Source organism: Cupressus sempervirens, chromosome 1, assembly GCF_028749045.1.
Source record: "Cupressus sempervirens isolate cs-2001-9-10 chromosome 1, ASM2874904v1, whole genome shotgun sequence".
NCBI lineage: Eukaryota > Viridiplantae > Streptophyta > Pinopsida > Cupressales > Cupressaceae > Cupressus > Cupressus sempervirens.
The window spans coordinates 834,403,439-834,411,796 of NC_143118.1; positions in this window are offsets into that span (position 1 = coordinate 834,403,439).

The following is an 8,358-nucleotide window of genomic DNA, read 5'->3' on the forward strand; positions in this document are numbered from 1 at the left end:
CTCAAATAAATATGTAATGAAGGCTTAGAAATTAAATGAGGAAGATTAGGTACATATTTTTGGAAGAATAATGAAATTTTTGGTTAGTGGTATAAGAATCACACAAGGAAAAATGATGTCTTTAGGTTTCATAGTCATAAAAAAACTTTTTGTTTTCTAATAATTTTTTTTTTTTGAATTGTACTATTAAGGTATCTACAACATGAATTTAACTATTAAATCAAATGTCTTATGGCAAATCTCTTATTATTTAAAATCATATTTTGTTAACATGTGAAATCTTTTTGAAAATGTGTCATCTATTTTTAAAATTGTGTCATATTGTGTGGTTCCAACATCCTTGCAAAGTGTCTCCAAACACTTAGAGTGTAGAGGGAAAATAATTTGTAATATATATTCTCACAATTTTTTTAGTGTTCATAAGGAATAATAGATTCCATTGTGGTGGCATAAGTGACTTGTGGGCATTATTATTTACTTAGTGTTTTCTCTACACATGGATGCCTAGAATGGGATGACAAAATAGAATTGAAGGAAATAAATGAGTGACTATTAGATTTCTCCAAGTGGACACTTCCAAGGAGGAGATAAGTTTTTTCTTGGCATTTACTCTTTTTGTGACATTTAATGTGATGTTTTATTTTCAAGTTTGTCCCAATTTAGAGGAAAAGTATTGGAGCCAAAAGTGAAGTACTTTTACATTCCAAGGAGGCAAATGAAAGGTTTAAATATTTAGAATGAGGATTCATCTTTGGGCTCCTTGTTTGGGGCTTAAGATCTCTTAACAATTCTATAATTTAACTCCTTGGATGTGGAAATTGAGAGGGATATTTGAATGTGAAAATACTCTGCAAAAGCAAAAGTAATTTAGAGCATAAAGATGTTGTTTATAGGCATATATATGGTGTCATATTGGAGGCAAATAGAAGAATGAAAGTGTGATAAATTCTAATAATTTTTTAAAGATAATACATACTTTTAACGTCTCTCTCTTTTGTGGATTTTTTCCCCTCTCGCAACAATTTCTCTACATAAATCATGTGTTATGTGGCATCTTTATGTTGTTGATTTGTGCCTCTTTGTGGCTTTCTTATGTTGATGATTCTTTCATTTATTGTTATAAGTTCAAACAAGGTGGTGTACTAATACATGTTATGTTAGTAGAGTTTTAACATCATAGAGAAGGTGAATTTAATCATGGGATTCCACATTAAGGTCACTTAATTTTACATTCCATTCAAAGAATTTCATATTGTAGTAGAGCAAGACTTGTCATAGCTTGAGAGTAAGCGTTAGTATAAATAATTAATTATTATTACACTTTACTTAAGTTTACTTAGGTTAATGCATTATTTTATTATTTATTAGTTAGACACCTTGGAGTATGCGTACTCATATGAGTTGTCTTGTTGACAACACAGGAGTTAACAACTCTAATTTAGCACATGGTGTCTACAACATAGGAGTTTGCATAATCATCTGAGTTGTCATGTAGACAACACAGTTGTTTACATACTAATTAATCACATGGTGTCTACAACATCTTTTTACGTAACACACCTATGTAAGCTTATTCTCTCATCATCACATTAACTTTTGTGCTCAATGGAGGATAATCCACTCTTGGTGGACATGTGCTTAGTTGTGAGACTTATCACTCTGTTGACTCCTAGTCATTCTAGAGGCCTTTATATATAGACACTCCTAGTGTGTATGTACATCAATTCAATTTCATATTGTTATTCTGATCATATTTTATTGGTCCATATTGTGTTAGTGCTTGAGCTTCTTGATCTTGGGTGATTTTTCCCTAAGGCAAATTCTCACATGGTATCAAAGCTGAGGGAGCTTCTCTTCACATAGTTATTGGGGACTATTTTTGTTTCCCCTCTCGGTGGACATCAATTCAGATCTAGAGTATCACAGTCATTGGGAGAGTATCGCAGTCATTGGGAGCGTCTGGAGCCAAAGTGGACCTCACCATTGCATTCAGAGCGTCGATTTGGTAAATTTTGACTATAAAATTTGCCTACCCTAGGCCATAGTCAAAGTTGAGGCAATTTTTTTCGCAAATCGGCACCCAAAGGCCCAATTTGTGAATTTGGTATGATCATTTTTAAAGCTTTATTTTTAGATCTGTATTTAATTTTTGACTCTGCAATTTTCAGAATTTCTCTACTATTTTTTTATTTTTTTGGAAAATTTTTGGCCATCAGGCTTGTAGAGGAGATTTTTTTTGCAGTAAACCAGGTGATCAAATCTCGGCCCCCGCAAAATATTCTATCATAATCTAACATATTCCATTTACAACTGGCATTTATAGCACATCGACGTTCATACAAATTGGCACCACAACCAAAACTGACAACATCACAAGCCAAACTGTAGCGGATCTCAAATAACCTAGTGGCCTCACAGCCGAGTTTAACATCTGTGGATTTATTATTTTAAACAACTCACTTCCCTCTCACATAGCGGATGTGGGATTAAAATCCCCCACTTGTCGACCTTTTCTCCTCGTCGGTGATGCCGTCTAATCTTGGTGCTGGTTGATCCATGGCAACCATCGAATGCCGACCACCAAACCCTCTAGTCGGTGCCGTCTTCCAACACATCCAACAACTTCGATCTCGGCAGACACATCAGCCGACCTCCACGTGGTATCACAAGAAGTGCCACGTTACAACACATCGTGTGACAAGTTAGCAAACAACATAGACCCTTAGTCGACAGTATGACCATCATAGTCTACGGTACAATCTGCCACGTCGTCTACCCAGTCAACTTGACACATCGACAAGTGCCCACATCAGCAGACACGTGGTACTGCCATGTTAGATCCACCTCAGTTGCCTATGCGGCTCCATGTCAGCACTGCTATATGGGCCACATCATCATTTGTACCGTTGATGTCTCCTACACAATCAACATCCATACCTACCTTGTCATCAAGATGGGTCATTTTTTCTCTAACGTCACCTTTTGACAAGATTAAAATTGACGATCATTTGACCGTCACCAATAGGCCAGATTGCACTATTGCGACAGTCATTTGGACATCAAATTTAACCTCGTGTTTTGTTGATCAAACCCCTCACCATATGCAATTTTGATTTGACTGTCCGACTTTGGGAGGCCATATCTCAATCATTTGGACTCCAAATCAAGTGCAAATTTTAATTTATTTTGGTTATAATTTCTTGAATTTTTTAGTGGTGCTATTATTTTCTAGTTTTGGTGCACGGATTTTTCAAAAATTTTAGTTTTTGGTGATTGTACCTATCTAATCCTGCATTTTGCAACTTCAAATGCTCCATACAGGCTCATTTGGACACATTTTTCAGGTTCCATTTTTTTTGAAAGTGCATTTTTTTTTGTCTAGTTTCTAGATCTGCAATCAAATTATAGGCTTGTGTGGACATAAATTCCACTTTCAGAATTAGGTCCTTTTTTGCATTGTATTGCTTTGATAAAACTTCAAAATTGTTGTATATTTGAGCTACATTGCTAAGTACTAGATTTGAACTGCAAAAGGAGATTGTAAACAACAAAATCAGATGCCTACTTTTGTCCATTTTGACTAGTGGCCTATTGTAAACACACTACATATAAAGTGTCAAAAGCATCATTTTTAGGGGGGTTCTTTGATTGAGTGAATGGGGGGAGGGGGGGGGGGGGGTGTTTTATGTTCTTGTGTCTCTCTTTCTCTCTTGTGCTCTTTTAATTTTTTGCATCATGGGTTCACTAAAAGTCCACTTTTAACTTCACACAATTACACCACATGCAAAGATATTGTATGGAGGTAGACTAATGGAAAAAAGTTTAAATCTATATGTTGATGGTACAATTGTAAAACTCATTGATGCTGGTGCACAAGTTGATTGGAAAATTAAAGACAACCAAGCTTTAGGAATTATAAGGAGTTGTGTTCATAGAGATCTCTTCTTCCACATTTCTAGCTTCAAGGATGCTAAGGGTGCTTGGGAGAAACTTGAAGGTTTGTATGGTAAGGTGGATGAGGAAAAGGGATTCCAAATTGAGGATGATCTACTTCTATTGGATCCTAAGAATTTTGACACAATTCAAGACTATGTCAACAAAGCCAATGAATTGAGAGCACTGCTTAAGGATTGTGGTAATCTCGTGAAGGATGATAGATTGATTCATCACATCTTGAAGAGGCTACCTTCAGAGTATGCATCTTTTGTTTTGAGTTACAACACTCACAGGTTGACCATGGGAAGTGCCTTCACTAAGCCTTCATTTGATGCATTTGCATAAATGTTGATGTTGGAACAATCCAAGTTGATAGATATGGGAATTTTCAAGTCATCCAAGTCTACAACATTGGTGGCTAGTAATGAGAACCAACCAAATCAAGGTGGAAAAAGTTTTACCAACAGCAAAAAAAAGTATTGGAAGCAAAAATCACAATCAGAGACACAACAATATTCCTCCTTACAATAAGGCAATTCTTCTTCCAACAAGATAGGAAACAACAACAAGAAGGATAAACTATTTTGTGCATATTTCAAGAAACCAAATCATGATGAGCATCATTGTAAGACCAAGAGAATAGATGATTTGGAAAACCTACTTAGGAAGAACGAAATCAATGTGTCAAATGCTTCCAAGCATTCAAATCCATCCACTTCAAAGGGAAAAGGGCAAGCATTTATGGCAAGTTCAAGGTCTTCAAGGGAATGGATTCTTGACTCAGGTGCCTCATATCATATGGGTTCTTCAAAAGGACACCTTTCTTCATTGAAGCAGTCAAAGGTACCTCACATATTTGTAGGGAATGATACACAAGTGGAAGTTGAAGGGAAAGGACAAGTTGAGATGGAAAATGGAGAGTTCAAAGATGTTCTCTATGTTCCTAACCTTAGTACTAATCTCATTTCAACTTACCAAATCACTCACTATGGAGGTGGCAATAAAGTTGAGTTCCTTCCTGATTCAGTAATGGTGTAAAATCTTAAGGATGATTCATTAGTTGCAGTGGGTAAAGTCAATCATGACACAAGGCTTTATTCTTTCTCCCACTTTGTGCCTAAGTCTCCTTCGCATGCCTTGTTGACACATTCACAATCACAAAGTAAATTATGGCATGAGCGGTATTGACATCTTGCCTTCCACTATCTTCATCAACTTAGCTCAAAAATATGGTCAAAGGTCTACCTACAATCAACTTTTCTTAGGGTGAATGTTCAACTTGTTCAATGGATATGCATCTAGAAGAAAAGTATGACAAAGGGAAGTCTTGGAGAACATTAGTTGTTCTTGAGTTGGTTCACACAATTCTAGTAGGCCCTTTTTTCAGTAACACCAATTAGCACGGGTCGCTATGTCCTCACTTTCATTGATGACTTTTCACGCTACACATGGGTCTACTTTCTTAATCACAAGAATGAAGTGTTTGATAAGTTTCTAGCCTTCAAGAGTCATGTTGAGAAGCAATCAAGGAAAGTCATCAAGGTTTTTCACATGGACAATGAAAGTAGATATGTGAACTCAAGACTTAGAGACTTTCATGAACTTGAGGGTATTGATCTTCAAAATCTTGTACCATTTAGTCCACAAAGATAAGTGTTGCAGCAATGAGGATTCGAACTCCTAAGTCAATGGCAAGTTGTATGATTCAAGCTAAGTCTCTTAATTCATCACTTGAAGTAGAAGCTATAAGTAGTGCCAATCACATCCTTAATAGGTCTCCTCATAATGTCTTAGATGGAATGACTCCTTTTGAGGCATGGTGCAAAAGAAAACTAATTGTGAAACACTTCAGAGTTTTTGGTTATCCAACATGGGCAAATATATCTTCAAGGGAATGCAAGACATCACACCAAGGCCTTGTACTTTCATTGGATATGATGAAAGTGTTAAGGTATTTGGACTTATAGATCCTGAAACTCATGAGATATTCATAGAGAGGAATTTTCACTTCGAGGAAAGTTCACCTAGCTTATCCTCTAATCCTCTCCATACTTCATACATTATGGAAACTGATAGTGACAATAGTGATAGTGATTCAACAGGTTCACTTGTGGGGGATCCTTTTGACAGATGCAAAATGAGGTCACAACATCAAAAAATTTCACATGCATACATTGCTACAGTGATAGGACCATGTAATTCAGTACAGTTGGGTACACCTTGTCTTCCAGTTCTAGCATCAGGGGATGACTACTTGCCAAACATTTTAGGTTTGTTCGTGGAGTCCTACATAGTAGATTTGAGAGATATTATTGATGATATACATCTTCTCTTTGATGAAGAGGATCCTTCTTCAGTTGTTGTGAGGGAACACTCTAACCCTCTTGTCCATTCTCTACATGATCAGTCTTACAAGGTTGATGTGATCGTGGATCCTTACGTACAAAAGTTGTAGGAGGTCTCTTTATCATTTGAGGAGACAATTGGTTCTTTGGGATATGTTCTACATCCATCCTTACTAGATATGAACTTGTTCTTTTCAACAGTGTTGGAAGGGGCAACCGTTAGTATCGATATAGGGATAGTTGAGCAGTTTTTAGAGACACCATTCATCTTCAAGATTCTTTCTACACATTGGGGAAGCATCTCATATGTACCTGTGACATTATTTCTTCTTAAGGGGAGGGACATTATTCAACAGTCATGGATCGACTTCTACATTCATCTTGGAGCAACTATCACTAACCAACATTATACATTTGGGGGGGGGGACTATCTTGTCTCCTTTCTTCTTCTTCTTCTCTCTTATGGTGGGACCTTTTCCTCTTCTGGGGTCTTGTCCTTCTCATACTTCTCTATTGTATATACATGATGTATGTTGTAATGAGGGGGGGGGGGGGGGGTTAATTACTCCATCCATCCATGCATCTTGTTTTTTCATCTCTCTTTTTGGGGAGGGTTTTTCCCATAAGGTTTTCCCTCTCTCCCTATTTTTAGAGAGATTGCATTGCATTTGTACATGGGCACCTAACATGGCCTAGTAGTCGGCACCCATCATGCATTTTCATCATAGCCTTTGTGAGCTTAAGTGCATTCCCCTAAGTTGCACTAAGGGGGGGTTGTTAGTGTAAATAATTTATTATTATTACACTTTACTTAGGTTAATGCATTATTTTATTATTTATTAGTTAAACACCTTGGAGTATGTGTAGTCATATGAGTTGTCTTGTTGACAACACAAGAGTTAGCAACTCTAATTTAGCAAATGGTGTCTACAACACAAGAGTTTGCATAATCATCTGAGTTGTCATGTAGACAACACAGTTGTTCACACTCTAATTAAGCACATGGTGTCCACAACATCTTTTTACGTGACACACCTATGCAAGCTTATCCTCTCATCATCACACTAAATTTTGTGCTCAATGAAGGATAATCCACTCTTGGTGGACATGTGCTTAGTTGTGAGACTTATCACTGTGCTGACTCCTAGTCATCCTAGAGGCCTTTATATATAGACACTCCTAGTGTGTATGCACATCAATTCAATTTCATATTGTTATTCCGATCATACTTTATTGGTTCATATCGTGCTAGTGCTTGAGCTTCTTGATTTTGGGTGATTTTGCCCTAATGCAAATTCTTACAATAAGCCTTTATTGTAATTCATTTGATAGAGATTGAAATTTTCCCAATAACTAGTATTAGAGGTTAAGATGAATTTGGTTCTAGGTATTTTTTCATTTTCTTGTTTCTTAGTGCAGAAAGATCGTAGGAACTTTTAGAAGAAACTAAATTTTGTTGGAGGCTTATAGGTGCAATGAATATTTTGTGAGTTAACTTTGATTTGTAGATTTGTATTAGAAGTCATGAATATTGATAAAGTGATCTATGTTGGGTGTTGGAAGCTCACAATTTAAATCTTCACGAAGTTGTCTATATTGATTGAATATTTTGCAAGCAACAATTTTTGGATCAATTGCAGAATAGTAATTTCCATTAGAATAATCTCTTCATAATATTTTTGTGATTTCTTTTTTAATGGTTAATATTGTAGATATTGTAAATATTAGATAGTTTCTAATTCAACAATTATTTCATAATAGAAACATTGTCTCTTTGCAATCTATCAATGATTTCTTGATCATTCATTCAATTCATTAAATATTCTATCAATTACTAACCAGAACATAAGATAATGCACACTGAGCTCATCAACAGGCACTGCATTCACCATATTCTCTTTCTTCAGAACAAGTGTTCTTTATTTACTTTATACTCTTATTTTAGGATTAATATTCTTTTCTTACAATAAAATTTTAGGTAGAATCTACCAAAATCAATAATAAAAAATCTTAGGGCAACTCAGAGATTTTGTGTGCCTTCTTACATAAATTCAAGAACAAAGATAGGAAATCCATG